We start from the raw sequence: 475 nt of genomic DNA, 5'->3' as shown, positions 1-475 counted from the left end.
CAAGATTGCTGGGAGAAATATCAATAACCTCAGATATGCAGATGACACCACCCCTATGGCAGAAAGTGAAGAAGAACTAAAGAGCCTCTTGATGAAAGTGAAAGAGGAGTGTGAAAAAGTTGGCTTTAGCTCAACATTCAGAAAACTAAGATCATGGCATCAAAAGCCTCTTGATGAAAGTGAAAGAGGAGAGAGAAGTTGAGCTTTAGCTCAACACTCAGAAAACTAAGATGGCATCCGGTCCCATCACTTCATGGCAAATAGATGGGGAAACAGTGGCTGACTTTATTTTTTCTGGGCTCCAAAATCACTGAAGATGGTGACTGCAGCCATGAAATTAAAAGACGCTTACTCCTTAGAAGGAAAGTTATGATTAACCTAGACAGCATATTAAAAAGCAGAGACGTTACTTTGCCAACAAAGGTCTGTCTAGTCAAGGCTATGGTTTTTCCAGTAGTCATGTATGGATGTGAGT

This window comes from Bison bison, unplaced genomic scaffold (assembly GCF_000754665.1).
Source record: "Bison bison bison isolate TAMUID 2011002044 unplaced genomic scaffold, Bison_UMD1.0 scf7180017864375, whole genome shotgun sequence".
Lineage (NCBI taxonomy): Eukaryota > Metazoa > Chordata > Mammalia > Artiodactyla > Bovidae > Bison > Bison bison.
Note: the sequence above shows the minus strand (reverse complement) of the source record.